The following is a 9,755-nucleotide window of genomic DNA, read 5'->3' on the forward strand; positions in this document are numbered from 1 at the left end:
GACGCCGTTCGATTGCGTAACGAACGTTCGACGTGCGGAATCCGTGAACGTACGTGACCGAACACACAATAACGTACTAGAACCGTGATTTTTATTGATGAAGATGACGTGTACAAGCAAAAATCACGTTGGAGAGACTTTCTCTCTCTAGACTTTCTCTCTCTAAACTTGAATCACCAAAATCACAAATGGAGCCAAAAGTCTTCAAAAAGTCTTACAACTTATGTCATAACTCTACTATTTATAGGCCAAGGCTTTTAATGAAACTTTTCATTAATTACAAGATTGCCACCTTGCCTTTTGACTAGATATAACACTATAAAGACTTGATTTCTTCGGTTTCTCGCTACAGCTCGGATTGACGAAGGCGATAGACATTAATGCACTAACAATCTCCCCCTTGGATATTGCCGCAGTCAATCTCGTAGCGTCTTGTCTTTCTCTATCTCGAACAGAATCCTCGTGGATCTGTCTTCAAGCTTCCGTTGCTCCCCCTTTCGGTAGTCTCTGTCTTCAGGCTCCCCCTTTCGTCAAGCTTCCGTGCTTTTGGGATCGACGCCTGGCTTTCCGTAGCAATAGAATCAGAAACCTACACATCTCAAACACACAATTATAACAAACAATATTGTGATTCAAATTAATGAATCATCTAAACATTTGAGGATTTTTCACATTTACAATTTATCAACTTTCAAACATTCCAAAATCTGATTCAAATTAATGAACCATTTTAAACATTTCAAACCATTTAACCAACCTGTCTGTTCATCATGTTTAGCCTTTGAGATTTTGAATATCAGTTTTCAACATCAGTTGTCGAAAATCTTTTTGAATTTTTCAAAATAAGAAACATAATTGCAATAACAGAAATTAAATGCAGAAATTAAATATGTACAAACATATTTTTGTGAGTTTGTGCAAGAGGATCATATCAGATTTTGAGACATATCACCAACACCGTTAAGCTTTTAAACATTTCTAGTTTTAAACAATTTACCTAGATTGTCAGTATATTGGTCCACTTTAAATTTTCACACAAATTTTAATTGATTCGAGATACGATATTAATGTTTTAGAAACTTGAACTTAAATGTGTATCACTCCACTTGAATATACTCCCGTACCCAGATCCCAATGTTCAGTCTTACAGGTGAGTATACCACAGATGATATCTGTAAAGGGGTAAATTGCGAGGGCCGTGTGAGCTCAGGTCGATACTTCCGTATACGCAGAGAGATGACGGCTTTGACTTTTGGTGGGTCCCCTTTAGAGGATCTTTTGTTACAACAGCAGTGACTATCAATTTTATTGTTTTATTAACTTGCTGAGGGCTGTGCTTATATTTCAAAGCATTTTGCAGAAAGTATTATTCGGGGACTAGGTCAGTATTTCCATACAGCAGAAGTCCCGGAATAATACCCCAGATATCACTGAGTATAAAGACCTAGTATCTCAGAAAGAGGGACCTTTCAAACAAGATTTCGGGGGTTACCCATATATCCAAGAATAGTTACCCACGAATTAAGCAAGTTTGAATTTAGGTTTATATCTCATTTCAATTTACTAAGTGTGTAAAAATCTATCGACACATCCGTAGTAAGATTGTTTATCACATTTAAACATTACATATCTTTAGCGTGTTGTGATAGACCACTGATGTACTATCATTTCCTCTTTTATGCAACAAAAACTCATTTTTAATTTTGATTTTTCAATGTTTTTGACATTTTCAAATTTTCTAATTTTTTTTTTAAATCTTTCTCCCCCTAAAATCAAAATATGTTTCAATTTTGATTTTCTGGGAAAATTTGAAACAAACTGTACAAACTTGACAACATGATATCGAATTGCTTCAATTCGCCATCCACCTGGCGTAAACAATCAGAACTCCCCCTCACAACAAACTATTTTCCCATTATGATTTCAAAACACTTAAGTTTGTTTTAATCAAAATGGTTTTTCCGGAAAATTAGTTTTGTGTGTCATTTCATAAACTCGGGGTTTCATCACCTTGTTTTTCAAATTACCACTTGATGGAAAGATGAATCAAGTACAACTTAATGTCCTTAATTTATCTTTTGAAAGTCGAAATATCACCGAAGTGAATTTCTCAAGAAAGATGCCGATTCCTGTTCCACGCTTACTAACCTGGGAACTCCGGCAAGTCAGGTTTTTCTATTTGAATAGTTTCACCCAAGCCTGACTGTCCTTGGGTGATTTTGAATTCTTGTTCAACAATGGTGGAAAATTTGCATCATCCATTGTTAAACCTGAATTCTCAGATTTTACCTCAACAAATGGCTCTTCTGGCTTTACCATACCAGGTTCATTTCCTGAATGTGGCTTGTCTGACTTTGATGAGTTAGATTCATCGCCTGAAGGTGGCTTGTCTGACTTTGACCTGTCAAATTCATCGCCGACATGTGGCTCCTTTGTTTCCGAAGAAACAAATTCATTGCCACCAACTTTTACCTTCTTCTTTTCCTCTTTCGTCCTCAGATTTGTATCTGATGAATTCGTCTTGCTTGACTTTGCAGTTGAGGGAGTTGATTCATCAGAACTCTTATTCGATCTGTCCGGTGAACCCGAGGACAAAATCCTCTCCAGATACTCTCGTGCTTTCTTCCTCTTCTTCCTCAGTCTGTCTTTCTGCCCCTGAGAAAGCTTCACTTTCTTTTCTTGAACTTTAGGTTCTTTGACTTTCTGTTCTGAAAATTTCAGTTCCTTGGGCTTTTCTTTGACTTTGACTGACTTCATCACCCTTTTCTGAGATACAGCCCTCGATCTCTCATTTGATCTCATTGAGCAATCTCTGGCAATGTGACCTTTGATTTGACAGTTAAAGCATCTTCTCCTCTCATAACTCCAACTCTAGCAGTTAACAGCAATGTGTCCTTGATAACCGCATCGGTAACACACCCTGTTATCGTACCAATCACCATTCTCACACAAACGCTCAGATCAAAGCACTGTTTGGCTTGGTGATACTCCTTTTTCCTCTTGATTGCTGGATTTGGCTTTTGAGCACTGTGGACCGACCTGCACCACTTATTGCCAACAATTTTTGAGTTTTCACTTTTCAATTTTTGTGGTTTTTGATTTCGATTGGATGATCGATCTGATGAGCTTTTATTTTCTTTTTGTACAATTTTCTCAGTTTTAATTTTTTGTTTCTGTTCCACTTTCTTCTTCAAAGGTTTTTGCCTAGAGCATTCTCCCTTTTCAGTCGATTGTAGAACAGTATTTTTGAATTTTTCTTTTAATTCTAAAAACAATTTTTGTTTTTTAAATTTTTCATTTTCATCATCAGTTTTATCATCACAATCCTCAATTATGACTTTGTCATAATTTGTAACATTGTCACTTATTGGAATACAATTGATCGGTTTTGGACACACATACGGTGCAGAAGTCACATAACCTTTCAACTTATTTTCTAACTCAGCAATTTTATGCCGATCACTTTCAGCTTCTTTTTCAAGCTGAATGATTTTAGCAAGATGAGAATCTATTGCAATCTGTTTTTCAAGATTATTTTTACCAAAGATATCTTTCTCATCTTCTAAAATCTTTATTTGACTTTGAAAATCTTTTTCAATTTTTACTTGTTCATTTTCTAAATTTTTATTTGAATTTTCAAATCATTTTCTGAATTTTTAATATTTTTGTTTTCTAATGTCAAACTCTCTAAATCCCTCAAGAGTTTGGCATTTTCATATTTCAGATCTTCACAATTTGAACACTTCTCGGTCATCTTTTCAGCTTCAGCTTTCTTCTCCACCTTGATAGCTGAAATGTCTTTAACCTGCTCTTCTTCCTGAACAATTTCCTTAGATTTGAATTTTGCTTCATCAGTTTCTGCATTACTAATCTTTTGGAGTTCAAGTTCTCGCTCTTCAATCTTCTCGATAAACAAGCTCAAATTCAAGTTTAAATATATCTTCTTCAAATCTAACAAATACGTTCTCCACATATCACCCGGTAAAACATTTGCCAACTTGTCAACCCACTCCTCATTAGTCTTGATTATTTTCAATCTCTCCATCTCTAAATATAACTTGACATACCTTTTGATCAACTCTCCAATTGATTCTCCCTTGATACCTGTAAAATTTTCAAACTTGTTCAGTGTAGTATAAAATTCAGAATCCATGCATCGATAATGAAAAATTCATGAAACCAATTTTCGAATGATACGAGAATTCATACACGTTCAATATCCTTTTCAAAACAAATAAACCAGATGAAGATCCGATTGAGTGATGAAAATCCGGCGACAACAGATTGAGCGTGGATTCGCTCGAGTGAGTGTGCAAACTGATGATGATTTTTCCACAAAGCCCACAAAACGTTTGTAACCAAGAAATTTACAATCTAGCGGCCAACTAATCAAATCACTTTTTAATCTTGAAACTCAAAAGTTAGCCCAAAACCAACTTTGAAACCACAACTCACTTTTCAAACACAAACCAATTAAAGAATCAAAATCCAACCAAACACTTTTTGATCTTAGCCCACTAAAATCATTCTTCAAAATTAAGCAGCTGTGTTTGTTTGTTGTGTTTTTTTATAAATTCATTTCGTTCAAACTGATATGATCAATTCACATGGGCCACCTGATTAGTTCACATGCAGCCTTTAATTGTTCACATGTACCGATATGCAAACTACATTTAAGGCTTTCTCTTTTATACAAACAATGACCAACAACCAATTTCACATCTCAACTATAATAGGGCCGTTGACTTTTGGGCCGATAAACTCACATGCAAATTCTGATGACTTGAATTTCAATTGGACCTTAAGATTATATCACATGGTTCTTAATTTACATTTACCTTCAAAAGCCGACAATGACTATTCACTATTACACTCAACTCTGATTTGACCGCCTTTTTTTATATTAAGTCGATGTGGGCTTTAAATGTGATTGGACCTTATCTTTTAACTGAATTAATATGCCAAATATTTCTGGTAGGGCCTCAAATCTCGCCGACAACTATGGGCCAATTGGACTTGATTCAATAAAAATGTGACTGTGCCGCAATGTGACAATTTATGATCACATGGGATGGTGATGTGACAACCCGAGTTTTCAAGGTCCTTATCTGATTTAACTTCGCGCGTATTTGCTAAGCGTGTTTAATAATTTTGTTGTGGTGCAATATTAATGTTATTTGTGATAGGTTTTATATGTGTGCATATGTTATGCGTATTTGTAAATTGTTTAAATATTTAAAACATGGAAATCGTGCCAAACACCTTACATCCGAAAACACCCCCTCTCATGAAAACACTTTCTGATGAAAACACATATGTGTTTTTGTCCAACATGTGCCCAACGAAAACCAAATGGGCCTTGGCCCACTGTTGATTTAGTATATGTTTGATTTCAAGACTTTACGTGATAACTTTTAATCGGCAAAACCCTAGAGCACCTCCCTAACTGTGACGGCAACTGCAAACCTACGGAGCCTTCGTTTACGATCAATTCATTAGCCTTCCATCTCGGTTAGTTTGTACCGTGGTTTATTGTGTATAACTTTCGATAGATCGTTACATGTCTGCGTATATGTATATATCTGGTTAAAATGCACATGTGATTAGTATAATAATGATGATGATATGATCGATTATGTTGTGTCTATTCGTGATTAAGGTGATGTTATAAGGATGATCGTAAAACTGAATGATGAACTGTGTATTGTTTGTTATGTTTACTCTTGATGGATATGTGATCATGTATCACCAGGGAAGATTTGCCATGATTCTGTATGATAGATTAATGATTTACAAACTAATACGAATGAATGATTTGTTTGATTGTAACCGTCAAGATTGTTAGCGATGATTAGGGTGGTTGTTGTTACGTAACTGATGATTTTTGTTGATTGATCCGACGAAAACCCTCCACCCAAACGAAAACACTACGTCAACGAAAGCACCTTGGGATTTCGTCACCCAAGTGTTTTCGCCAAATAGGGGATTTCGGCCCATGTATGTGTTTGCGGCCCAAGTGTTTTCGACCCAAACAGTTTTCGGCCCAAATGTGATTTCGGCTCAATGTGATTTCGGCCCAAAGGGGTTTTCGCCTACTAAGTGATTTCGCCTAGTGATCTGTAAATTTATATCTTGTATGTTAAACTGTTACTTGGTTAACTCTGTTAAGTTTGACTCTGTTAGTGATTAATCATGTTAAGTATTAACTGTGTTAAGTATGTCAGGTATGTAAAGTATGTTAACCTTGCTACGTATGTTAACCCTGTTAATGCTGATCCAACTCTGTTATGGCACATCAACTGTGATAAGTGAGTTAACCATGTTAAGTTTATTAACTACGTTAAGTGTGTAACTTTATTGTGTATGATAAATCTATTAATCCTGATTAACGCTGTTAACACTGTTAAGCTTGCCATGACTGATAATGAATAATCTCGTTAGAGTAGACTGAGAAATCTACTATGAGAAGCGTGAATTATGTAAACCTGATTAACTGTTACGCGTTACGTGATATTAACCATCCAGTACACTATATGACATACATCGCATACGAAACATCACAAACCTGTACTGACTGAGAATACGTGCCTGATATAGGACTTGATTGATTACTTGTGAGCATAGTTTAGCATACCGAGCAAGCCAAGGTGAGTTCACACTTTTACTAAGGCATGGGATTCCTAGGGCACGGGAATTGGGATTGAAGGAATGAGATTGAATAGAGTCGTACTTACACTGTTACTAGACTACCATACCATCGTCCTCGGTTGTGCAGGACACATGCGTAAAGCCTACGTATACTTATGCTACTCGCTATCCTCGGTTGTGAAGGATACTCACGTAAAACCTACGTGAAATTATACTCACTACTGCCTCGGTTGTGTCAGGCACTTACGTAAAACCTACGTAAACCCCCGCGTACCCCTATCCTCGGTTGTGAAGGATTACTTACGTAAAACCTACGTAAACTTGTACGTGTTACTGTTCTCGGGATATGTAGAACACTTATGGTTACGAATAGTCTAGTGGTTATACAACATGGGAAGCCCCCACCAATAGAACGTACTATCGGCCCAGTAGAGCCACATGTTACAAACGAATACACTATTACACATTTACCTTCTGTGAACTCGCTCAACTAGTTGTTGATCCTCTGTTACATGCCTTGCAGGTCGTTAGATACATGGAGCTTGCACAGGGAGGAGCTGGTCGTTGTGGGCTTGGATCGTGTTTGTCTTGTTAAACACTTACGACCTTTGATACTTTATTATGATGGGTTTTATTTATACGCTTCCGCTAAACTGTGATAAATTATTTATGTTTTGGAACACCTTTCATATGGATTTGGTTTGGTTTAATAGCAATTACTTTTACTATATATATTGTTCTATATGATTGGTGGCTTGATCCTGGTCAGTCACGCTCCCAAGCGGTGATACTCCGCAGGTGGATTTTGGGGGTGTGACAGATTGGTATCAGAGCCATTGGTTATAGAGAACTTGGTTTTAATATGGGGAAAACGTTTTTATTAAAACCAGACTATAACCAGAACAGTGCTCTCAACGATCCACAACGATGCTTCGCTCCACGTGCAAGACTCAACATACTAGGTAATAAGGGTTACGTTTATTGCCTGCATGCTAGAATTGCATAGAACTTTGCTCGTAGTATGCTTAGATTACACTGCTCATTACTTGTTATTGCTTGAGAACACCTATGTGCTTACACTCTTCTGTCATCGCACTACTCGCGAATCAAACTCACTTATTCTACTTTTACTATGAAGATCATGTCTGGACGTGTGAACATGACTCAAGCCCAGTTGACGACTTTCGCTAATGAACAAGTTGCTGCGGCACTTGCAGCTGCTCAAGCAGGTAGTATACCCTGCAGTTTAGACTCACACTAGGATCTTTTGATCCTACATTAACACTTGTGTTTAACCTTGTCCTATTCGTACACAATAGGTCAACACGCTCAGCAGCCCGTCTGCACTTTCAAGAACTTCATGGATTGTCGTCCTAGCACGTTTAGTGGCACTGAAGGAGCGGTTGGACTCCTCCACTGGTTTGAAAAGCTCGAGTCTGTGTTCGAGATGTGTGAATGCCCTGAGGCTCGCAGGGTCAAGTATGCCACTGGCACTTTAGAGGGGATTGCTCTAACTTGGTGGAACGCACAAGTGCAGATCTTAGGGTTGGCAGCTGCTAACGCCACCCCTTGGAATGATTTCAAGGAACTGATCAAAAGGGAATACTGCACACGGGAAGACATTCATAAGCTGGAGGATGAGTTTTATCACTTGAAAATGACTGGGTCAGAAATCGAAGCTTACACTAAACGGTCGAACGAGCTGGCTGTACTGTGTCCCACTATGGTGGACCCTCCAGTTAAGCGTATTGAGTTGTATCTCAAGGGTTTGGCGCCAGAAATTCAGAGCCATATGACATCGGCTAATCTTGACAACATCCAGGCTATTCAACGCCTCACTCATCGCATCACAGATCAGGCAGTGGATCAGAACAAACTGCCTAAACGTATCAGCGCTACTGCTACCGCTACTATTTCTGCTACACTTGCTACTCCCAGTGACAACAAGAGAAAATGGGACGGGGATTCTAGCAAGGGGTCAGCTTCAGTTCAGTCACAGGTTCAGCAGCGAAATACTGACAGTTATTAGAGTCCCAGTCAGCAGTCTTCAGGTAGCCACAGGCAGGGCGGATATCGAGGGAACCTTCCAAAGTGCAACAACTGTAACAGACACCACAGTGGCCAGTGTAACAAGGGTCGCTGTCAAAGATGCCTCAAGATGGGTCATGAGGCCAAAGATTGTAGAAGCCCTCGACCTGCGAACCAGAATCAGCAGCAGCCTCAAGCACAGCAGAATCCGCAGCAGGGCAACAAAGGATGTTTTCATTGTGGCGCAGAAGGGCACTTCAAAAGGCACTGCCCTCAGCTAAACAGGAACCAGAACAACAACAACAATAACAACAATCAGGGAAATGGCAACAACAACAACAACGGTGGGAACAACAATGGCAATGAAGCAAGGGGTCGTGCATTTGTGTTGGGGCAGGGTGATGCCAGAAATGATCCCAACGTCGTTATGGGTAAGTTTCTTCTCGACGATATTTATGTTACTGTTTTGTTTGATTCGGGTGCGGATACGAGTTATATGTCTTTGAAAATGAGTAAATTGTTAAAACGTACGCCAACACCTCTAAACACCAAACATGTCGTAGAACTAGCAAATGGTAAAAGTGTAGAAGCCACGCATGTAGTCAGGGGTTGTAACATCGTTCTAGCGGGTCAGGCCTTCTCGATTGATCTTATTCCAATAGTTCTGGGTAGTTTCGACGTCGTCATCGGCATGGATTGGTTGTCCAAGCAGCAGGCAGAGATCCTTTGTAAGGAGAAGATCATTCGTATTCCTCGTATGGGAAAGGAACCTCTCGAAGTTCAAGGCGACAAGAGTGGTGCTGTGGTTGGCATCATCTCTTTCTTGAAGGCTCAGAAATGTTTACGCAAGGGGCATACTGCCATTTTGGCACTTGTTACTGATGCATCGGCGAAAGAGAAAAGGATAGAGGATATTCCAGTTGTACGCGAGTTTCCTCAAGTGTTTCCTGAAGACTTACCTGGTTTACCACCTCATCGCCAGGTCGAATTTCAAGTCGAGCTAGCTCCAGGAGCAGCACCTATAGCCCGCGCACCGTACCGTTTGGCTCCAACTGAACTGGAAGAATTGTCAAAGCAGC

The sequence above is a fragment of the Helianthus annuus genome, chromosome 3 (assembly GCF_002127325.2).
Source record: "Helianthus annuus cultivar XRQ/B chromosome 3, HanXRQr2.0-SUNRISE, whole genome shotgun sequence".
NCBI lineage: Eukaryota > Viridiplantae > Streptophyta > Magnoliopsida > Asterales > Asteraceae > Helianthus > Helianthus annuus.